At 37.6% G+C, this 25326-nt stretch overlaps 1 long non-coding RNA gene across 1 annotated transcript; it reads left to right on the top strand.

The window, feature by feature from the left end:
• The first annotated feature begins 6864 nt into the window (after nucleotides 1–6864).
• Nucleotides 6865–23559, top strand: LOC307149685. The gene is made up of 4 exons (XR_013819606.1): nucleotides 6865–7110; nucleotides 7234–7411; nucleotides 17378–17547; nucleotides 23388–23559. It is a non-coding gene; the product is annotated as an uncharacterized lncRNA (long non-coding RNA).
• The last annotated feature ends 1767 nt before the right edge of the window (nucleotides 23560–25326 follow it).

Below are 25326 nucleotides of genomic sequence, written 5' to 3'. Positions count from 1 at the left end.
GGTAACTATGGTGTCAGTATTGGAAGTCCATTGTTGTTTACACTCGCAGCAAATAAAAAAAGTCTCCTCAACTTGGCCAAATCTACAATTTAATTCAAACACATTATTTGTCCCCAAGCACAAACAATATAGCGTACATATGGAGCCCCACACATGATATTCAGGAGAAAATATTTATATCGTGGCCTCTAATTAACAAATTCCCACAACGTCTGCACATTTTACTCATTAATTCCCTTGTTTTAAAGGGATAGTTCACCCAAAAATGAAAATTCTGTCATCATTTACTCTCTCTCAAGTTGTTCCAAACATGTATGAAGTTCTTTCTTCTGCTGAACACAAAAGAAGATATTATGAAGAATATGGGTAACCAAACAGTTGATCAACATCCATAATATGGAACAACTTGAGGAAGAGTAAAAGATGACAGAGTTTTAATTTTTGGGTCAACTATCCCTTTAAGCAAATTGTTTGCATGATATAATAATTCAATCCCTTGTTTTAATTAAATCAAAACATTATTACAACATGCCCACTATTTACTAAATCGAGGAAACAAAGTATGATATCGTGTGCACTCTGCACGATTTAGTAAAAGAGAGAACAAATGATTATATCATGCGCACGATTTACTTAAAACGAGGGGTGAATCCTTAATAAATATATATCTGTGTCCACATGTCATGTGCAGGACTCCGTACAAATCACTTCCCCAACTGTTCTTACCACTTCCCCAAAGGAGCTAGCAGACGGACATTATGCACATTATAACACGGTGATGTAGATAAGTCACGGAAATAGTGGCAGGACTACATTCGAGGACAAAGTTTCTGTGTCAGTGATGTCTAGGTAAGCTCACTACATTTTAAAGCAGAACTGTGGAAAATAAACGTTCTCTCTCACTGTCCTCAGAACCTCAGGTGAAGTGAATGGGGTTTATATCTGAAGCACTCTTGTTCTTGCACCTTTATGAATGCGGTTGTTGTTCTCCCAGTCTTGGCATTGGCATTGAAACCCCGCTGTGTCTCAGGGAGAGTTGGCCTGGCCGTGCGCGACAGCAGAAAAATGCTTGAAGATTTACTATTATAAAATCCGGTTGGGCCACGTTTGTTTTTCTTCAGATTTGATTCAATATATGTTTGTCTTTGCTTTGGTAGTGTCGTAACACAGACTCGTTCCAGTGTGGTTCTCCTCAGGAGGTGTTCTCACCTGGCGTCTGTCATGGATAAATGCGTCCATGCGATTAAAGCAACAAGCGTGCTACTGTTCGCTCTCATAAAGCTGATTTTTTTCAGCTAAAGATGTGACTCCTTCGCTCTCCTTGTCTGTTTCTCAGCTCTTCACACCTCATTTGATGCTGTAAATGCCTTTGGCTCGGCTCTTCGTCTAGTAAATAGTACTTGTGCTCATTAATAGTCTATAATCGCCTATTATTCCAAGAACTGCTATTGTTTTGTGGGTTCATTTTCCAACTCTGTCTTTTTTTATTTATTTTATTCCCAGTAGATGTTGTTATGAGACTCATATTGGTTAATTTGGTTCCAGTTGCATTTTTTATTCTGAGAAACTTAAGTATAATGATCCATGGTAAGGTATTGAAATGAAGTTGATGTAAATGTGATGGACTGCCAGAAAAGCATCCAGCTTTGGGTTCGGAAAATATTGATCCAATGTTGTTCAATAAAAAATAAGTCGTGATTTACTCGCCCTCATTTTGTTTCAAACATTATTTTCTTTCTTTCTTTCTTTCTTTTTTTCTGTGGAACACAAAAGAAGAATGTCTTTTCTTGTCGACACTGTGACATTCCCATGTTGTTTTGGACCCCATTGACTTAAATTATATGGACAAAAACAATATTATTTTGTGTTCCACAGAAGAAATAAACTTTTTGAACATGAGAGTGAATAATAAATAATCAAATAATAATAAATCATCAAATCATCAAATAATTTTTTTTTTTTTTTTTTTGAACTGTCCCTTTAAGAGTCATCCGTCAATCAACGACAGCATGTTTACTGTTTAATATGAACAAGATGGCAGGACGTGAAGCGGTGACATAACGTCTCACTGCTGGTTAGTAGATGTGCTCTATATCTACAGTGTCTTTGTTCCTGAACGTTTGTGGTCGAGCCTAAAGCATGTTTGCTGCGTCCTCGTTGTGTGTAAATCACAGATACTGAGACATTTACTGCCCTTCCTGATTTAACACACATTTCAGCAATGTCAGAAATGTTTCAAGCATTACATCCTCCTAAATCCCGCATTTATTTTACATCTAAAAACAAGCAGATGTGCTGCTCTACTGAACACTTACTACATACTTAGCTGTCATGATGAAACGCTTGATGGGTTGTGATATGGCACACGTCAAAATATATATTTCAGGTCCGTTTTGAAGTGGATCTATTCTTGACTGTGTAAGCCTGTTGGTCTGTACCTTCCAGAAGATGGGTGGAGTAACTGTTTGCCTTTTTCCATGCAGTTGTCCAAAACTCTGTAACCGGACTGCTTGACCACAGACTCATCAGTGCCCTTGGATGGATGAACTGCTGATTTAGAGAAACGTTCAGAAGTATAACTGGTTTTTCCTCCAAAACAATCAAATCACAGTGACGTAAGCAATCCATGGTTTGACACTTTTCTGATTGGATTCATATTTGCCCATGACCACCACCTGCAAATATTCTGCAGTCAGCGTTATGGGCTGATCTGATTAGTGCTGTAAAGTGTGTATTACACACACACACACACACACACACACACACACACACACACACACACACACACACACACACACACACACACACACACACACACACACACACACACACACACATATATATATATGTATGCATGTATGTATAACTGATATAACATTATACATTACATTTAGAATAGAAAATTAATCCTGCATACAGTATGTAGGCTTTAAAAATATATATTTTCTTTGTCACTGTCCAGATAATGATTGTAGTAATAATAAAAAATGAAACAAATCAAATAAAATCTGTAAACTGGCTCAGGTCTAATTTATATATAAGGTCTAAATATATATATATATAAGCTTGTATGTTTATGTTCAGTTATTTCACTTGTGAAAATTATATTCACACAATGAAAATGACCTATTAATTGTCATTAAAGTGAAATTACTGAACCTAAATATACGAGCTTGATAAAAATGCTAATTTTAGAGGAAAATTTCAGGTGGCACTTAGAGGCTTTTGCATCTGAACTCTTCATATATAACATTAAGTACGATACCAAATAAAAGTTGTTTTATTTTGTTCAAGCATATTATATAAAGCATATTATAATTCAGGTTATTTCTCATCATAGTTGTTGGTCCTTATTTAACAATCCTGAACTAAACTGTCCTGAACTGATATTTCCCCGTGCTGGTTTATAATTGTGCTATCAGCTTCTTCACATGAACCTGCATCTAAACGAGTCTTCGGCTGATTTACATGTCAGTCAAACGCTCTCGTCCTGTTAAAGTGGGCAGTTTTTGGTGACCGCTCAAAAGTCTGTATAATCTGGCTCTCGGCTCGAATGTTTTCAGACACTGGTTTCTCACTCACTGTCTTGGCTGAGGTGGTTTAACTGAGTGGGAATAGAAATTATAGTGGTTTTAATTAATGGTCATTAGAGAGCAGAGAGGAGACATGCTTCATTAAAGCCCAGCAGCTCGAGCCTGAGGGAAACTAGCGGAAAATCACACACTGCTTCTTCACTTACCGCCTCCATCGTCAGGGATGAAGACGTATAACAGTACTGTAACTACAGTAGTCAACATTTCAAGTGGATCATTGAATATTCATGAATTTTGAACAATACCCGTTCTTGTCTTAGGACAACTTTGATTAACTTTTTTTGATCCACTACAAATATTGACTACTGTATTTCATCTCTACAGGTGTGTGAGAATTAAGATCTTTTTAGTCTTTTTAGTAAGTGTCGACTTGTAAGTGAAGCGTTCTGGCCATTTTAATTTCTCATCATATGCCAAAGAACACTTGCCAGGCACAAACTATTAAAGTTCTCATCCAGTTTTCTGAAGAATTGTTCTCATTATTTTATGCTTGTAAAACACATTGCTATTCTGGCCTCTGACTGGACACAACACCAGGTATGTTGTAGTCATTTCTTCATGTTTATAAAAATAGTAAGTGGTGAAATAACTTTTAATAATAATAATAATAATACATTTTGTTAGCTGAACATTGACCAATTACATGCAAATACTGACATTTGAAAGCTTTTCATCTTTTAAAGCAGAATGTCCAAACTGCTTATCTCAATGCATTTTCAAAATTAATTTTAAGGTTCTTATTTGCCCTTTTTGCAGCTTGATAGTGTTAATATAGTGAAAATAAGAGTGCACCGTATCTCCTTTTGAGAACGAAAGTCATGTTTGGAACAACACAAGGGTGAGTAAATGACTGAATTTTTCCCTGTAATGCTGATTTATGCAACTTCAGGTTATTGTTTTCTAACTTGAAAGCAATGCTCTGTTCTTCCATGTAAAGGACCCTGAGTCTGCTGAGCGTGCCGGACCTCGCCAAGCTTCTGTGATGCAGAACCCAATCCATAAACCATAAATCCAACCATATATGGAGTCCTTCACCAAGATGAGTTTGTTCAGGAACGCAGCGTATGTTCTGCAGGGCTCACGTACTCTTAACCCGTGGCTTTGAGAGGCAGATTATTCTCTCTCCGTCTGGCCACAGAGCCTCTGTGTGCGTGAGTGAACCGTCTTAAGGAGTCTTGCAGCAGCTCAGCTGCTCTTACACACACACTCACACACGCACTGTGTGTTCCAGAGCAAAGCCTCACACCTGCCTTGCCAAACGCAACAGAGCCACGTCTGGACACTCGCCCTCCCTCCATTGTGTCTCGGCTGCTGTCTCTCAATGTTATACATCAACTTTGGCTGCCGTCCATTTGTTCTTGCATTTCTGTTGCAATGTCCAGGTCCAGTTTAATCCAGAAACTTCAAAAAGTCTATTTATATAAGGCCATTAAAGGGGGGGTACAATGGTGTTTCATGTATTCAGAGTTGTTTACAGTGTTAAAGAGATGGATTCTCATGCTAAACATGGCCAAAGTTTTTAAAAAATATTTTGGACGAATAACGGAGAATTTCTGTGCGGAAAATCTTACTTCCGGGTTGCTACAAGTTTCGGCTGTTTTTTTTTTCGACCGTGGATCTAATGACGTAGACCAGAGTGGAACTCCTTATATGAGCATTTCTCCCGGAAAAGCGCGGCCGCGCACACGTCAACCAGAGGAGAGCGAGACCGCGCACATCAACGCGCTTCAACAGGAAATCATCGGCAGCGCTGCATAGTGTCTCCAAAGTGTGTTTTTGGATGTGAGGGAAAGCTTACCAAAGAACCCAGCGTTAGGAACAGTGGATGCTGTTTGTTCCCTGCATTTCGACGATGAATGTTTTATAAACAAAGCCCAGATCGACGGATTCTCTCTATGGCTCTGGCTTCGCCCACACGGCCCGCCTCCAGACGCTCGGTTTTTTCCGGAAAGACTCGGTACAGCCTATCTTTTCTGTTATAAATATAATAAAACTAAAGACTTTTTGGAGATATGAAGGATGCAATACTACTCTATAGGTACTCAAGATTAACAGGAGATTGAGTGAAAATGAGCATTTCACCCCCCCTTTAAGTTTTTTTTTTTTCATTCTGACAACATTTTCATGACAATTAAGCACCAATATTCTCTCAAATACTCAAATTATTGTAATGCATCTGGATATTTTACTGTTGAGTTTTTTTTCTTCTGATGCTCAATGTTGATTCTTAATAGATTCTCTAATCTCGAATACAGTTAATTTAATCATCTTAAATTAAAGCCAATTTAACAACCATCTACCACAAACGTTTGATTAGTTTTCAGTAATGAGAATCGAGAGGGAATCTGTGCTTATTCATGGGTTTCATGCCCATGTTTCATATCTAACGTCCATGTTTTCAATCCTCCCAAAATTTTAATAAATAAATAAATAATTTTGTATATATTTAATGAGGCTTCTTTAGGACCATTAACTTTTTTTTTTGCATTACAACTTTTGTCATTACAGTTAAGTTTTCTCAATGCTTCTCATTACTTTGGCCATTTATTTGTAATTTGATTATCTTCATACTGATTGTCATTAGATTCTCATTACTGACATTTTTAACAGCATATGAAAATATGCTTAATTATCAAGAAATCTCAATGCCTTGTCTTCCAGCGGTCCAAATTAATATGATTTTTTTTTTTTTTTTCATTTTCATGACAAATTGTGTGATGCATTCTTGTTTTTGTCTGAAAAATCTTGAAAATTGAACATATATATATGCTGATCAGTTGTATCCATCTTCCAAAGACTCAGTCAAAAGACCAGTGTGTAAAATCAGTTGTGATAGTGTTTTAGAGTTAATTGACTGTATTAACTGTATGTCGAGTCCCTGAACAACAAAGCACACTACAGAGGTTTTATTTTTCCAAAGCCTTCTTATTGTCTGTACACTAAAAAACTATTTACGAAGGTCAGCGTTTAAGACCACAGCTCAGAAACTTTGTTGGCCGATGCATTTTCTCATAAAATATTCCCCACTCCGACTGGAGGATGACGAGCCACAAATCCCAGTCCTGGCCCGAATGTTTGCTGAATGTGCAAAAAAGTTAAAAAAGAGGGAACGGTGGGCTGCCATGCAAATTAAGTGCAGATTCTTTCTATATATGATTTTTTTGGAGTACTCTATGTGTGTAATAAGAGAAAAAAGAGAAGGGTGAAAAATGGAGAGAAATAAATAGAGAGAAGCTGGCAGAGGTGATTGTTTGAGTTGGCTGAGAGCGGCGCTGTACGGTTTCAGCCCAGTCATTATCCTGGAATCCTGAGCAGAGGAGGATAAAACCTTGACGCCTCTCTTTCTCTCTCTTTCTCCTTTCCCTCCTTCATATCTAGGGCTAGAAGTAATTTAAAGAGAATCTGAATTCACTTACAAAACCCCAAAGAATTGTGACATGTGGCCAAGAGGAACCATTTCAGGGGCTTTGTGGCACTAGCGGTGTTCAGACCCCAAGAATCCAGGAGCAAATTTTGGGTAAAAAAAAAAAAAAAAAAAAGAAAAGGAAGATTTATTAATGTCAATAATTTGATGCTCTGGGCAGGAGGAGAGGAAGTGTTTAGTTGTGGTTGTGTAACTATGAAGATTGTGTTTGTACAGTATATTTCAGGCTGGTTGATGGGAATGCTGGGAGCTGAAGGGTGATGAAGGCCTGTGGTTCTCACTGGTAAACGAGGAAAAGATCAGTTGAGGAGCTGAAGAGAAAAACCAGTAATGAAATCAAAAATGGATGGCATGGTATATGGATGAATGTCTTCAGGACTGCAGTGCCAGAGAGGTCAGAGGCTGATAAAGCTAGCATTCATACTACTTTTGTTAATGTCAATGCAGACGGAGTTCTTGTTCATGCCTCATTTAAGTATTAACTTCCTCTCAGGTGCTTGTCTGAAACTTCATTAGGACAATAAATGATTCAATAGTTTACATTTTATACTTTTGGAGAAAAGGTTATATTTTAAAAGTCGAGAAACATGGGGTTCTCTCACAAAAGCACTGCAATGTCGTTTTTCCTCCCACATCATATTATTTTCATCACCAGTTTTGTGTTTCTTGGGTGAACACAAAACTTTTGGGAGCAAATGCAAAGTTTCTTGAGAAAAAAAAAAAAAGTTTTGCAAGCTAATGCAAAGTTTCTTGGCTGAACGCAAAACTTTTGTGAGTGAGATATGTGTGATTATTGGGTGCCTTTTTCTCCAGGAGAAAGCAGAGATTTGTGGAGATTTGTGAACTGCTGACATGTGGTCATGACAGGTCACTTGCTAGAGGGACTTTCAGTGATATTTAGAATCTATTTTACATATTCAGTATTCTCTTTCCTATGGAAGCTTCTTTCCGCTGTGGAATAAAACTATTTAAAAGATAATTTCAACTTTAAATCTCACAATTCTGACTTTTTTCTCACAATTGCGTGTTTATATCCTACAATTCAGACTTTTTTTCCTCACAGTTCTGACTTTATTTCTCACAATTTTGACTTTATTTCTCGCAATTGTGAGTTTATATCCTGAAATTCTGAATTTCAGAATTGTGCGAAATAAAGTCAGAATTGCAAGAAAAAAAGTCAGAAGTGTGAGATACAACATTTTTCTTGCTATTGCAAGTTATAAAGTCCAATTCTGAGGAAAGTTTATATCTTGCAAATCTGAATTTATATCAGGCAATTTTGAGGAAAAAAAGTCAGAATTGTGAGATAAAAAGTCTTAATTACCTTTTTTTTTTCAATGGTGGAAACAAACTCAATACTTTCCCAAGCACCTCAAGCAAATAACTTCTCGAAATATCTTTTAAATACTGTCGCACTTTGGAGAATAATAATCGATAGACATGTATCTCATCTGTTGATGTCATTCTTTTCAGAATGAAAGCTTGAAGTTTTGTTAGTATTAGTTCAGAACTGATGGTTAATTTGTAGTAAATGGATCCAATAGGAGACGTTTGCTCTCGTCTGACGGTGGAAACTCAAGCTCAGTCAAAAGCTCTGAACTTGTCTTCAAACCCATATCCAGAATGACACTGCGAGGAGTAAAGCTAACCCCTCTTGTAAATTAGACGAGATTAGCTCATCTTCTCTTAGGCTCTCGTAAGCCAGGCGATCACTTAGCGGGGTCTTAATGGATGTGCAGTGTGACAGTGCAATTCCATTTGGAAAGAACGTGAGTCCTGGACTCTTCCCAGACGAGACGGTGAAGAGCATCTGGACAACACCCACGTCTCCCTCCTTTGTCTGACCACATTAAATCTTCAGCTTATGATGCTCTCACCTAAAAAACAGAACTTGCATAGTCTACATAGTCACTGAATCTTTTTCAAAGAGTGTGACCTTATGCGCGATTCACCTCATCGACTCTGCGGGCGGGACCGGATGGTGTAATCGATTGGTACTTTGGTTTTAAATTGACATTGAGCAGCTCGGTTACATCATGAAATTTGAGTTATTTTTTACTTGACTCTTAAAATGCGCTGCCCAACCAATGAGACTGAAAAAGCAGTGAAACGTATACATAGATCAATATTTAAAAATGAAATAAAAGATGCAATTGGAATGAAAGAATGTGTTTTGTTTGAACAGCCCCTTAAACTTTTTTAGATTATACTTTTTTTAACCCCTTCATTTTTGAGGCAAAGCAATTTTTCTTAAATCTTATTTAAATGATCTTTTTGTTTCCATCTGTATGTGTAAATGCAGTTAAACAGCAGGGAAGTGCTCCATCCAGAATTAAATTCAGAATGCCTTTTAAATTTCTGATTTTGAATTTGAATTAAGATGAAATACAGGATGCAGAATTGCAATTTAAATGTAAGGAAGTTAAATTCAAATGAATTGCAATTGAAAGAAATTCATATTATTATCTAAGAATTCATAGAAAGACACACACAGACAGACAGATAGACAGATAGACAGACAGATAGACAGATAGATAGACAGACAGACAGACAGACAGACAGACAGACAGACAGATAGATAAATAGACAGATAGATATATAGATAGAACAATGGATAGACATATAGATAGATAGACAGACAGACAGACAGACAGACAGATAGATAGATAGATAGATAGATAGATAGATAGATAGATAGATAGATAGATAGATAGATAGATAGATAGATAGATAGAACAATTGATAGACATATAGGTAGACAGACAGACAGATAGACAGACAGACAGACAGACAGGCAGATAGACAGACAGACAGATATATAGATAGATAGATAGATAGATAGATAGATAGATAGATAGATAGATAGATAGATAGATAGATAGATAGAACAATGGATAGACATATAGATAGATAGACAGACAGACAGACAGACAGACAGACAGATAGATAGATAGATAGATAGATAGATAGATAGATAGATAGATAGATAGATAGATAGATAGATAGAACAATTGATAGACATATAGGTAGATAGACAGACAGACAGACAGACAGACAGACAGATAGATAGATAGATAGATAGATAGATAGATAGATAGATAGATAGATAGATAGATAGATAGATACAGACAGACAGACAGACAGATAGATAGATAGATAGATAGATAGATAGATAGATAGATAGATAGATAGATAGATAGATAGATACATAGATAGATAGATAGATAGATAGATAGATAGATAGATAGATAGATAGATAGATAGATAGATAGAACAATGGATAGACATACAGATAGATAGATAGATAGACAGACAGATAGATAGATAGATAGATAGATAGATAGATAGATAGATAGATAGATAGATAGATAGATAGATAGATAGATAGATAGATAGATAGATAGATGCTTTTGTGATGTCAAAAATTAAGCACATATAAATCATATGAAAACTTTTGCACCTTTAATGTAAAAAATGCAATGCCACTGGAAGCCAAATGGACACATTTCAGGGAGAGAAAATAACTTGGAATAGTAACTGCATAAGTGTGCACACCCTTTTATACTTGTGTATGTGATTATGTTCAGAAATAACCAATCATATATATATGTCCTCAAGCTCACAGCTGATTGGTCCGTTCTGCTCTTTCTGAGGTGACATGAGGCTTCGACTGGCGCTAGCAGTGCAGACACCGTATTAATCATAGCAGGATAGATTGGGCTCTGAGTTTAGTTTGAGATTAAAGTTCAGTTGTTGGTTGGCACTCATGCCATCTCTTCCCCCATCCAATGCCTTTCTGAATCAGAATGAGAGGACAGGAACTGTTGTTTACCCACCCAGGACGAATCTCTTTATAACACTGGACTCCATGTGCCAAGAGTCTGTAGCACCAGCTCGACTCCATTCATCTGCCCGTCTGCCGGAGAAAGCTCATTCTCATGCTGCATTCTTCCCTTTCAGTGGCGCTTTCAGACGGACAGTGTGATGGGCCTCTGGTTTTGTTGGGCGTCTGACACACAGGAGGTTATAGAGCAGAAAACAGGCTTTGTGTCCGCTGACTGTGATGAGTTACAGTGGGTAGAGCAGGAGTTTAAATGAGTGTGTCCAGTTAACACTGAACTTTCACATCTGTTGCTTTAGAACACAAATGCTTTCGTCATTCTTAATTGACTGTTGAGTTGCATGAGGTGGACGTGGGTTTTTTTTTTTTTGTTTCAATTATGGGTGGTTGACCATTGACCGGCTGAAACCTGGTCTAAAGTCAATGGCGCAGTATTTTTTTTGTTATTTAAAGAGCAAGTTAGTAATGTGCACCTATAGGCAGGTCCACAAAGTGCATACACTCTGCTTATTACACACACAGGGACGCACAGCAGTACACTAGCCAAATATTAAAAATAAAAGGATTACACTGTAAAAGATTCATATTGTGTACATAAAGATATGGTGGAATCCGGCTTGTCCCGTAGATGGTCTGCTTGCTCTTTAACCTCGCGCACGAGCAGATCCGTTTCCTCTCTGGAGAAGAGTTCAGTCTTTCCGCTTGCAAATTCCGTCATGCAATTAGAGAATCCGCCATGGTGCGAGCACAACTGGCTTTTAAAGGGAATGTGAGATGAGACTCTGATTGGTTTATTGCACGTTATGCCCAAAAAGAGAATAGGAACAACCCTTTTAGACCATGCGCCGGGAGCGCCGACCATTTTTCCCGTCGTTAAACTAGCAAAAGTGGATTCGGACACGGCCTAAGTGCACTTGCTAAAATAAGGCCCATTATTTGAGAAATTATTCATGTGTGTAGCACAAACATGCAGGACAAGAACTAAGACGGTGTCTACACCAAACGAGAGCGGTGCGACAAAACCAGATATAACCCATTATAATCAGTGATGCTGTCTACACCGGATGGGCGCAGCTGTCGGGAATTTGTCGTGATGCGTCGCGCTGCGCTTCAAATAATGTGTCTTGCAACCACTCGCGTCTAGTGTAGACATGATGCTACTGTGAGCAATAGTGACAGTGATGCTTGACTTAGCAAGAGTTCAGCTAGTTTTTTTTCTTTTTATATCTTTATAAATATGAATACATATGCATATGAGCCCGGATGCCATAGTTTCGGTTGATTATTTGTTAGCCTTCAGACCCATTAGTGCTTGAGCTTTAGTGGTGTATGAGTGACAGACAGCTCATCATCTCATGACGGGACTGTGGCGGGTTATAATAGGGCTGTCACTCAGCGTGACTGACGGACACACATTCTGTGGGAACCAGAGGGCAGGGGGCCGTTTGGTTGGACAGTGCTGGGATGGGATGGGGCACATGGGGAAACGGGGTGGATTTATATGTTTGTCACTCTGCTGACCCTGTGGCGTCCCAGACAGGAAGCATATTGACGGATGAATGGAGAGATCATGCCAATGAAAAGCTAAGAGGAGAAAGAGGAGGGGTTGGTTAGTGTGATGGGATCTAATCATCTATGTTACTCCTTCTCCGTCTTCCTGACAGATGTGTCTATGTTTCATCTATAGGACAGAAAAATCACATATTAATATCTCAATTGTTTCTCCTGTCTTATGCTTTTCTGACCTCAGTAATCACACATCTTACTCTAAAGATCTCAACTGTTTCTCACATTGTTGTGCTCTCTCATTGTGCTTTCTATAAATTAACTGGTGAATCTCCCTAACCTGGATGCAGCCTGAAGTCATGAAGCCATTTTACAGACACCAGCATCTATAACTGAGGTTTCGGGAGAGAAGCAGGAATTGATGGAGAAGGGAACCTCAGATCTGGCCAAGTGTTTGATGAGTCGTCATTCTTTCTCTCGCCTGGTTTCATGATGTGATGGAAATTAGAACCTGCTTTATGAAGAAATAAGAAATCACCAAATGGCTTTAGAGCGATTAGAAGTGGCAGTGATCTATTAAAGGCGTTGTGTTTGTATTGGCAGTAGTTTTTGCAGTCATTTTTTGAAGCATTATTTGAAGTTCTGTGGGGAAATTCCTCCATGGAAGCCCTTTGTCTTGCATTATAGCTTGAATCCATCCATCCATCCATTCATCCATCCATCCAATATGACCCTTTATTAATCTACTGAGATTCAGATTTTAATGAATGAACTGTTCATTTCTAACTAGTAGTTAACTGGTTCAACAAGTAAGGTCCTTTGTCAATAATCATTAGAATGTGTATTTTCTGTTAACTCATGAATTGCACTTTTGAGTGAGTTTGAGGCCAAATTCTTAATGTCAGACTACTTGAAAGTGCACTTCAAACTCCCCGACTCTCAAATCAAGCTCATTTTAATCAGTCTGAGAAGGTTTTCATCCTTTATGTGTATTAATATTATTCAGCGAGAAGCGTTATGTCAGCGGGGGCTGTCACTGGCCTCCTCCTCCCCCGTTCACTTTTCATTGGTTAAATTCCGCGGAAAATTGGACGGCGCTGCCAAACTGGATGTTTTCCCCCCGGCCGCGGAGAGGAGTGCGGATCAGGCACATTCCAGGGGAAAGCTGTGTAAATCCCTGCCATTGATTTGGTGGAGGACCTCCTGACCTCAGGAATACATTAGCAGATTAGGCGTTCAGACTGCACACACACAGAGAGCCGCTGTCATTCACAGCACAGTTAGCACTGGACCCCCGCCTCACCTCCGCGGTGTCATCTGGCCCGTCTCTACACGACATTCCCTGGCCTCCGGGTCAAATATGTGTGGAAGGTTTGGAAAAGGGGAGCAGTGTGTAGTTGGCGGCCAGCTGGAAACTTGGCATGTTTGGACTGAGGCGTGGTGTGTGCGTTTGTGCTGGTTTTGTGCATGTGTGTATGTTGTAATTTAAGTGCACTTATTAAAACTGTTAATTGTGCATTTTTGAAAAGTATTTTTTTTTTTAAGTTTATTTATTATTTATTCAGCATCTGAATAGCACAGATTTAAAGTGAGTTCATGGGAGTGTTTTTTATCATTGATGTACACTTATAGTTTTTGTTAATATTTTGAATTTGATTTGATTTTTATTATATTTTCTGTTTTCATCTTTATCTTTTAAGTTTTAGTTAAAGTTTTTTTTTTTTTTAACATGTCTATATAATTTTTGTTTTTAGTTTATTCTGTTATTTTAGTACTTCAAATTAAACTAAATTAAGTTTTTTAGATAATTTTTTTTTTTTTTTTTTTTTTTAAGATTTTAGATTGAGGGTTATGGTTACATGACAATGATGTACTAAAAACAGAAAAGTTTTTCCTTCGCGTTTTTCACATACAGACGCCGACATTGTCACACGGATCCGTTAAAACGACTAAAGCGCTGTATGTATTATTCATGTCAGGCCAGTAGTTGGCGATGTCACTTTGTAACGAAACTACGCACCTATAGACTGAACATGTAATACACATGAGCATGACATCAGTGTTTTCATAAATTTGCATTGTACTTTACACGGGGACAATAATGGTATCGTTTTCAAAAACTGGCACTTAAGGTCCCCAAAACGCTGTAGGTCATGTTTTGATTGGCCAAAATGCATAAAAAGTTTTTAGTTGTGTCGAGTAAACGGCTGATTAGTTAATGATATTAACACTGACCAGGACCAGGACTAGGGATCACATCACTCCTATTCTGGAGTCCTTACACTGGCTCCCTGTCAGGTTTCGTGTTGATTTTAAAATTCTCATGCTAACTTATAAGGCTTTGCATGGCCTGGCTCCTCAATATAACTCGTTTAAGATCTATGGGAGATAGGGCTTTCTCTTCATTTGCTCTAAAACTATGGAGCTCTCTTCCCGCTGAGATTAGGCAAGCCGAATCTCTGAGTGTTTTTAAAGCTTCCCTCAAAATTACTTTTTAGGGTAGCTTTTATTTGATTTATTTGATTACTTTAACTATTTTTTTCTAAACCATTTACTTATGACATTATAACATTTTATATTTGTATTGTATATTTTGAATGTACTTCTCTTTTATGAATGCTTTTCTTTTATATTGTTGTTTTTCTCTTTTTTTCTTTTTTTTGTGAAGCGCTTTGAGATTTAACTTTTAAAGGCGCTATAGATAATAAAGTTTATTATTATTATTATTATTATTATTATTATAACCCTGGTTCACAATTCATTTTACTTATGTAATGTGACATGTTTATAAAAAACTAGCAATCACAAAAAAAATATGGCGGAACTTGATTTTATCCATTGGGAATTGATTGGACTATGAAAAGTGACATTCATTTAGAGAGGAATGGTTGAAAAGATAAGAGGGCCTGATATAATTTGAATAGAAAGTCATTTTAAAGGAGAAGCAAATTAGTTTGATGAAAGCTTATAAAGATATATATTTTATTGTAATATTTGTTAAACTGTTCACAATAAGAGGTATATGTATTTTAAAAGTAGATTCTATTTTGATTTGCATAGCCCATCCTAGGACTTGACTTGATTTTTAAAAGATATTCTAGATTTCAACCCTCCCACTGTCTGATTATGAGGCCTAGTCTTTGAAGCTTTGAATCAGAAAGCTGGTTAGTGTCTTTACTCACTGACTCCCGGATCTTTGCCTCATTGTCACCCCTCAGATCCCCCTCGACCTCTAATCCGCCCCGGATTATCCACCCTCAAACGGCAGCCGTAGAGAGCCGGATTTAATTCCCCCCACGCCTGATGCGAGGACAGTTTAGGATGAGAAGAAGAGAATGCTTTCTTATTGAGATCCACCTTATGATCTTTTGAACCAGAACGTGAGGTGCTGCATGTGTCCTGGCTTGAGTGTGTTATATATGTAACGGATGCCAGCTAGTGAGAGCTGTGCGTGTAAACCTCACTCCCCTGATCTCAAGAGGCGCTCTAGAGACTGACACTAGAGACTGCGGTCTTCAGCCTCCCACACCAGAGACCCGGGTTTGAGACCCACTCAGAGCGGGGCGAGTAGGACCTGAGGGGTTACATTGGTGCCATGACCCGAATTTGGCACAATGCTCACAAAACTCCCATAGTAAAAAAAAAAAAAAGGAACTCAAAGAAGATCTCTTTACCAATTGTTTCCGATATGCAATTAAATGTGGAGCAGAAGGGGATTTTTTAGTAAAGTTTCTTGCTTGTCAAATGTTTCTCCTATTAATATCACATGTGTCGTGTCTAGTGTATTTAAACAATGGCTAATTTTATCTATCAGTGTGTGTGTGTGATGCACGCTGATGAGCCAAAATATCATGACCAGTCACCGGTGAAGTGAATCTCCTAACAAGGCCACATATTAAGGTATGGGTAGATTAAATGGAAAGCAAACAATTACTTCTTGTAAGCGGAGAAATGGGCAGGAATATAAATATCTGAGCGACTTTGACAAGAGCCAAATAGTTATGGCAAGGCGACTGGGTCAGAGATTATCTGAAACAGCAAGGCTTGTGGGTTTCTACTGGTCAGCAGTGGTGAGAATTTACCAACAGTGTCCTAGGAGGGACAAAACACAACAGAGTGTTGGACGCCCAAGGCTTATCAATGCACGAGGGCAACGAGAGGTATCCTGTCTGGTCCGAGCCAACATAAGGTCTACTGCGGCACAGGTCACACAACATTTTAATGATGTGATTTAATGTTATGGGAGGAATGTGTCACAACACACAGTGCACTCTGCTGCATTATGATGACCCCTGTCCAATGTCGAAAATGCCTACAATGGACATGAGAACGTAGGACCTGGACCTTAGAGCAGAGGATGAAGGTCGCTTGGTCCAGTGAGTCCCATTTTCTTTTACATCACGAATGCGGCCGTGTACATGTGTACTGTTTACCCTTACAGTAAATGTAATATATAAATATATATGCAAATATTCCAGCATGACAATGTCAAGATTCATCAGGCTCAGATTGTGAAAGAATGGTTGTGAGGAGCATGAAGAATCATTTCCACACATGAACTGATGCTCCTCTGAGTCCAGAGCTTAAATTCATTGAAAGTCTTTGGGATGTGCTGGAGGAGACTTTACAGAGTGATGGACTCTTGCATTGTCAACAAAAGATCTTGACCAACATTTGATGTACCTCTTGGTAGAAATAGCATCACAACATTTGTTTTCATTATTCTTGACTGGAATATTCCTGGAATATGGCCATGGTGTGTCTTCCTACATGATTGTTTAAGAGATGAAAAGCTACACACTCCATCAATGAGGGTTAGAAGAACTGATGCCAAACATATAACATGCTAACATAATAATCACTGCAATAATGATCCAATCACTGACTCTTAAGCATTTGCCTATTTAAATCCAAACAGTGACTTTGTTTTTGGTCAGGTGGTGTATATATATATATCTTGATGTATCTCTTCTTCAAATAGTCTGTATTGTTCTGTGTATGAATGTCCACCAGATAGACTGTGACAGTCCTGATGTTCACGGATTGATGGTCTCACCAAGACCCCAGCCTCCTCTTTTGAGACCGAGCCACATGGTCCAACACTCCCAGCAGACACCAGCGCTGCAGGACACATCACCCACTGACCAGACAAGCTGGCACACAGATGGACACCCAAATACACGGTAAACACAACCACACATCATCTTGATGGGGTCATGCCCAGTGCTATTGAGAAATAGACTTGTGCTAAAGCAGAAACAACAAAGATAAGATCACGAAGTCATTTATAACAGTGCAATTCCCTGAAGTATGAGCGCATTGTTCCATTACACGTTCATGGAATAATTTTTCGTATCAAAAAGTACTTGAACAACTGCATTATCTGTCCCTGTCAACATGTTTTTTTCTCATAGAGACACATTTGCTTAGACATTCCCACAACTCTTTGGGTATCCAGGTGCAGAGTTGGGAAATTCTGCTGAACTTTTGGGGGTCAAATGTTTTAGAAACTCTCAAAGGGACACAGAGCTCATAAGTCTTGTGTTTTAGCAACAGAAACGAGTTAAAGGCAAAGAGAGTTTGACTGCAGAGTCGACTGATGGAGTTCATCGTAATCTTTTATATCAGATACAATGACGGTTAAGTTGATTGTGAGGATCTTGTAATTAGTATTTTTATTTCTTTAGAAAGGAATTCCAGATCTGATTGGATGGTGGAAGTATGTTTAGGAAAGACAGAGTTAGGGGGAAACATTATTTAGACACAATGGTATTTAAAAAAATTAAATAAAAAAAGTATGGAGTTTGTGAGGGGAAAATACGCATTGATTTCTAGTTATTTTTCTTTAAAGATTTATACATTTAAAATGGTAAAATTAGGTGAATCTCATGGAAAAATATTCAGGTCATAGTTCAATAGTTCACTCCAAAAAAAAAAAAACTTTTTCAAACATAAATCATATTTTTGAGCCATGAATAATGTATGCCTTATTGCATTTTTAAATAAAATTAAATTCTCATTGCTATGATGTACCCAGATGTTTACTCGTGTGCTCGTTTTTCTTGATTATTCATGTTTCTAAAAATGCTGTAGTGATTTTTTTTATTTTAGAATAAATAAGATTTAAATAATATTTTATATATAGACTACTATGTAAATACACTCCAAAATATTTTTAATTGAAAATTGGGTAACACATTAGATTAGGGTCCAATTCTCACTATTTACTATTAACTATGGATTTTGCCTCAATAAACTCCTAATTACTGCTTATTAATAGTTAGTAAGATAGTTGTTAAGTTTAGGAATTGGTTCAGATTAAAGGATGCAGAATATGGTTATGCAGAATAAGGCATTAATATGTGCTTTATAAGTACTAATAAACAGACAATATCCTAGTAATATGCATGCTAATAAGCAGCTAGTTAATAGTGAGAATTGGACCCTAAACTAAAGTGTTACCGACATTAAAATAAAAATGAAATAAGGTTTCATGATATTCACCCAGCTGGAATGTAGTTTTTGTTTTTTCATGTGAGGCAGTGGGGGTGATGGAGAGAATAACAGGACTCGTTTCCCAAGCATCCACGTGTGAAGTTTCGACCCTCCTCCGGCTCACAAGGTGAGGAAACCTCGACACTTTTATGGCTTTAAATCTGAAGACTAATGTAAAACAAACACCTGATCACTCGCCTCTGCTAAATCAGATGCTCCAGTTTGGCATCTCCATTTGGGGATGGTTTTGGATTTATAACTCTTTACAGTCACATGTCCTTGTCATTCTCTAGATCACATACAAACGTACTGTAGTGATAACATGGTACAGTGATGGTATCAGAACCATGGTGCTTTAATATAGACCCTGATTATGTATTCATGAAATCTCCTCCAATCTTCGTCTCATGAGAACTAGCACTAGCTTGTGTTGTTGGTTGTTTAAGTCAAATATGGTATTAACGGCTGCTCCACGTCTCTCTCAGCAACTTTGCCAGAGAATTTATAAGTCTTCTCTCGACCAAGCGGGACAGTACGAGCAGAAATAATAAAGCTGAAGAAATATCAAAAAGGATTTACATTTATGAACACAGTTTGTTTATTTTTGTAACAGTGGCAGAATGAAAATATTGTCCTAGTAATTTTATATATTACCTATATTCTGGAGGAATATTGTGGATAACTGAAACTGTGTGTTTTAATATATCATGGTGTTTATCAAAGTCCCTTCTGATGGCAGAAAATTATTTAAAGTAAAACATTCAACAAGAATCCAAAAATATCTCTCATCTCTCTCTCTCTCTCTCTCTCTCTCTCTCTCTCTCTCTCTCTCTCTGTGTCTGTGTGTTTTCACACTCTCACCGTCTCAGAATATGTGCTCATGGTGGCCCACTGGTGTGTGTTGTCACAGTAAATTACTCTGACACACTGGAGGAGTGATGGCTCTCGCTGGGTGGGATGAATGAGGAGGGTGTGTGTGTGTGTGTGTGTGTGGTTTAGGTAAACCCTACATTATGCGGACAAAATGTCCCCAAAAAGATGGCAATTTTGAAAATCCTTGTCCTTGTGAGGAAAATGTTGGTCCCCATGAGGAAAACAGCTTATAATTCATACTATATAATGTTTTTTGAACATGTAAAAATGCAGAAAGTTGTCTGTGATTGGTTGGTTTGGGGTTGGGGGATAGAATATACAGTTTGTACAGTATAAATATCAGTATTACAGTATTATGTCTAAAAGTCCCAATAAAACATGGAAACCCAACATGCGTGTGTTTGTGTGTGCGTGTTTGTGCGTGTGTGTGTGTTCGATGCGTGTGTGTGTGTGTGTGAATTTCGACCAATCCATCTGGACTCTGCAGGAGTTTCAAGCACAGTTTTATCTTGATTTGTCCATCATAAATTGACACTGATGATTCCGCAAAAATTAAGCTAGTCTGAATTGATTAAGAATCATTTACAATGATTTTTTTTTAAACACTGGTGGTCAAAAGTTTTTTTAATGTTTTTGAAAGTAGTCTCTTCTGGTCCTCAAGGCTGCATTTATTTGATCAAAAATACAGTAAAATCAGTAATATTGTGAAATATTTTTACAATTTAAAATAACTGTTTTCTATGTGAACATATTGTAAAGTGTAATTTATTCCTGTGATCAAAGCTGAATTTTCAGCATCATTACTCCAGTCTTCAGTGTCACATGATCCTTCAGAAATCATTCTAATATGATGATTTTTTGCTCAAGAAACATTGACAGGCAATCAGAATTCATGTGACTTTAAAATCTTGAGCATTTAGAACAGCATTTATCTATTTTGTAACACTATAAATGTCTTTACTGTTGTTTTTTTTTTTTTTAAATCAATTGAATGCGTCCTAGCTGTATAAAGTATTAGTTTATGCTGAATGTATTAATCCTACAACCTCAAACTTTTGAATGGTAATGTAGATATTTATATTCAAAAAGGTCTGGAATCCATATTTTACAGTGCAAAGGCCCATTCACACCAAGGGCGAGAATAATAACATTAAAGATAAAGAAAATCGTTCTCAATTTAAATAATAGCAGAGTCCATAACTATAACGATGGCGGCACAGAGGAACAATATCATTGGAAACACTTTCAAAACGAATGATAAAAACATTGACAGGCAATCAGAATCCATGTGACTTTAAACATGACTGACCGAAAACATGGGGACAGTTGTAAAATAGTATTTATTTGTAGAATTTATATATAATTTCATGTTTTTGATCAATTGATGTGAATGATAACAGCTGTTATTAGTTTATCTTCTAAATAACAGTTTTTAGCATAACAAAACTATGAAAGCTGTATAGCTCCAATTTGGCCTAGGACAAAGACATGGACAGGATTTGTAATTTTCAAAACTGTTTTTAATAATGAAAAAAAAATCAGATGACAAAACTGCAGCATTCTTATAATAAACAGAATGATATTGTGCGCTGATGCTAATAGAGTTATTGTTATAGTTGTCGTGTGAACGGGCCTTAATCGTGCCTCATCAGACAGACTTCAGTAAATTGTCTGTAATGAATGTAATGTTTGTATTAATACTTGCTGTAGACTGAGTTTGGAAGCTGGTGCTGTTTAGATTGGCTTGATTTTGTACAGTGTTTGTGTTTGCAACGCTCCTCCTCATCTGCTCTTTCAAGTCTATTTAGAGCCACACGTCAGTTGAGGAACTTCAAGGCCGATTTTACATGCAAATCCTCCATTCGTTCTTTCTACTTGCGAATAAAGTCATTAAATCAAACTTTGCCCGCAGTGTTTTCAAACAAGTTGCAGTTTGGCATTAAGTTCAGTGAAAACCCGAGGGCAACGTCGCAGGAACATTGTGTGGCAACAACACACACACACTGCAGAAGTTTGAACACGCTTCAACTCGCCGTAGGTGAAGCCGGCGGGAGATTCGACTCTGCCGTGTTGTGTAACACACTCATTAGGCGGGCAGAAAGTGGAGCAAAGGGAAAGACCACAATGTAAATCTGTCATTTGTTCACCTGCAGACTTACATGCCGTGACCTGACGCCCGGCTCAAACCCAACCCGCTCTTTATTAAAGGGTGAAGTCGGATACAGCGGCGGGCTTTCACTGAACTTCCTCGGCCTTAAACAGTGCTGTATATGTGAGTGTGTATGAAATGGGCCGGGACTGATGCGCACGAGCATGTGTGTGAAAACAAACCCGTGAGCGTCTCTCCACACCTCCCTCCTCTGAGCCTGGAGAGCATGAAATGAGCAAACACTGCCAATAAATCGGTCTGTTTTTCCACCTCCTCCGACGAGAACGAGAAATCTCGTCTTAATCCAGATTAAGTGATCGCAGCTTCTGAAGTTTGTCTGAGCGCCGCTGGATTAGTTCGCATGGGGGTGTTTTGTTTGACTCAAACTTAGGCACAAATGGAAGTGGAAAGTTTGAGGAACGTCTGCATAGAAGTACACCCTCTTAAGAGTTTCTGATAGAAAAACCATCTTGTGTAAACAAGATTGGTTATATGATGCTTTCAGAGTACATAAACGTTTGGACACATGTTCTCTTTTTTTATTATGACTAGGCTTATTTTATTTTCCACATTTTACATCAAATCATCAAAACGACTGAATAACACATGTAAGTATGGAAATGTGTAGTCACCACCAAAGATGTGAGATGAATGAAAACTCTTTTATGAATAGCCTATATATTTTTTGTTTTGTCTATTCCAGGTCACTCTGGATGTTCATCAACCAACTTCATGGTTTTTCAAGCGGTTCATGTCTGCTGCAAACTTGATAATGCTTTTCCTTTTAATTAAATAAATAAATTCAAGCATTTAAGCACAATATTAGTAAATGTTGAAATTAACATTAAAATAATAAATGCTGTATAAGAATTGTTCATTTTTAGTTCATGTTAACTAAAGTAAATGTTAACTGTCAAAAATATCAAAATAAAAGTTACATATATGTTATTTGTTTACCGGCATGTTACGGTATGTGACCATTAACCGACATCAGAGACTGTGAACATGTGAAAGTGTTGTTAATTTACTGAAATATTCACTTAAAATCTCAGGAGGCAATTCAAGGAAATATTTTAGGTCAAAGGGGTTTGTGAAATAAGTTTGAGAAATTGAAAACAGCAGCTTGAACATTCTACTAAACAACTGCATAAATTCATTGAAAGTCTTTGGGATGTGCTGGAGGAGACTTTACAGAGAGCTGGACTCTTGCATTGACAACACAAGATCTGGACTAAAAATTGATTCAGCTCTTGATGAAAATAAATGTTGTGATGTTATTTCCATCAAGAGGTGCATACATTTTTGGTCAAGATCTTGTCAAACATATAACATGCTAGAAACACACTGCAATGATGATCCAATCATAGATTTTTAAGCATTTGCCTATTTAAATCCAAACTGCGATTTGTTTTGGGCCAGAAAGTGTAAAGCAGAGAGAATCTGCTGTCTGTTTTAATGAAGTAACAGCAGCAGTGTCTTCAGTCTAGCCTTCTCTCCCTCCTCCAGGTGCTGTCACAATACAATCCACGTCTGTGTCAACACACAGCTGAAGAGGTTCATCATAAACCCGTTTCTCTAGTCTTCCCCTCCTTCTCTTTTCAACTTCACATTCTCTAGTGTCTCGCCGAGACGTCTCAAAGCCTTTATGCATCTCAAGATGAGAGACAACTGGAGTGGAGCCGCATTTACACAGAAGAGAGATGAGTGTGAACATCTTCACAGACAAGCGGAATAATGCATGGGAATAATGTCAGTTTTCCCATGCTAAACTCACTGTCATGTGGTGGTTGGTTTCCAGGGTGTTGCTAAGGTGTTCTGAATTGGTTTTAGTGCGTTGTTATGGTGTTAGTGCTAAGATGTTAAGTTGGAGTTTGTTCATAGCTGTTAAGATTAAAACACCACATATAAAAACTAATAAAAAATATACTTTTAAAAAATTGGGGTCAGTACCATTTTTTTAAAGGAATATACTTGTATTCATCAAGGACTTGATCAGTAAAGACATTTATAGTGTGACAAAAAATGCTGTTTTGAACTTTTGAACATTCAATTTATGAAAGAATCCTGAAAAAAAATCTCAGTATCACAGTTTCTCCAAAAATATGAAGCAGTACAACGGTTTTCAACATTGATAATAATCAGAAATGTTTCTTGAGCAGCAAATCATCATATTAGAATGATTTCTGAAGGATCATATGACACTGAATACTGGAGTAATGATGCTGAAAATTCAGCTTTGATCACAGGAATACATTTTGAATTGTAATCATTTTTCACAATATTTCATTATGATTATTTAAGTATTTTTTATTAAATAAATGCAACCTTGATGAGCAGAAGAGGCTTCTTTCCCAAATCCCAAACTTTTAAACAGTAAATAAGTCTTACATTTGCCAAAGTTTTCATCTATAGCTTACACTAACTAAACCTTTTGGGTCAGGATTCATTTGTCAGTGATGGCAAATTTTGGTAATTTTGGCAAGTTTTGTCTCTGAGGAACAGTAAATGTTGTGTTTGTGTTGGATGGTCACAAGGCAAATAGATGAATGCTATAAAAACAGTTTGCAGTGACCGTCTCCGTTGACTAATTATCCTGCTAATGACACTGGGGAGTGTTTTGGGGTTTGTTTCGGGCCTGTTTGTGACAGTTTTACTGCTAAAGTTTAACCACGTTTCCTGCTTGTCCAGACAGAATGAGTTCATGGATTCGCTCAGTCAGCACGAATACGTAACCTGCAGTCCTCTCTTACACATTACAGATATTATCAGGGAGAGCTGCGTGTTTGGACCTTAATACGATTTTTAGATAGTTGTGGCCAGAGTAATCAGAAACTGATTAGTCATTCATATTAATAGCTTCATTTTGAAGCTCAGGTTTGTTTGTTCATCAAGAAACAATCCATGCAGCATCAGTCTGAGATGAATGAAAGCAGCTGCTCTTTCTTCAGTGTTGAGAAGTGTTCAACTCGTCTTGGCTTCTGCTTCTCTCTCATGTGAAGATTACAGCGTGAGTAGATTGTTAAAACACACTCCAACACCTTGATAGCTCAACTTTATCAGTCTTTGAGTTTAATTGTCATCATTTCAGCACTTTCTAGGCCCCAGACTTCCTAAACGTCCGGAGGGATTTTCTTCTTTTTTTTTTTTTTTTTGCGATGTATTTTTGTCATGTTATAATTAAAAGATCAGAGGTAGATGACTCATATCCTGAGTGCAATATGAAACAAATATGAAAAGATATGTGTGTGTGTGTGTGCACAATCGCCCCGGGCCTTAATATGAACCATACAAGTTGACTGTGGAAACATGTTGGTTTGTATGAAGAGAAGATGCAGTGATAGACTGAAGGAACCTCCACTGAACTTATACAGACTCCTTCTCAATCTGAATCTTTTAGAGAAATCAGGGTTCATTAGAGATGCACAGAGAACATTCTGGAGAGCTT

The sequence above is a fragment of the Squalius cephalus genome (genome assembly GCF_949319135.1).
Source record: "Squalius cephalus genome assembly, chromosome: 21".
NCBI classification, from domain to species: domain Eukaryota; kingdom Metazoa; phylum Chordata; class Actinopteri; order Cypriniformes; family Leuciscidae; genus Squalius; species Squalius cephalus.
The sequence above is the reverse complement of the archived record's forward strand: the minus strand, read 5'-3'. Positions and strand labels throughout refer to the sequence as shown.